The sequence below is a fragment of the Mchenga conophoros genome, linkage group LG3 (genome assembly GCF_057382185.1).
Source record: "Mchenga conophoros isolate Kocher_MC1m ecotype Shallow Benthic linkage group LG3, M_conophoros_male_GT1.1, whole genome shotgun sequence".
NCBI classification, from domain to species: domain Eukaryota; kingdom Metazoa; phylum Chordata; class Actinopteri; order Cichliformes; family Cichlidae; genus Mchenga; species Mchenga conophoros.
The window spans coordinates 53074018-53074224 of NC_140528.1; positions in this window are offsets into that span (position 1 = coordinate 53074018).

Sequence of the window (207 nt, forward strand, 5' to 3'; positions counted from 1 at the left end):
TCTACCAATCTAATTCAAGGGTCATGTCTGTGTTCTCCCACAGAAAATGATCCTACACGAACAACATGCTGCTTCAGACACTGATCCTCCCGGTGGAAGTGCACCTTCTTTTTCCTCCTTTTTAAGATTTTTAATGTTAATTTAAATTCAAAATCAACGGCTAAAAAAATATATGAACACCAGATAATTAAATAGTGAATGGTTCAG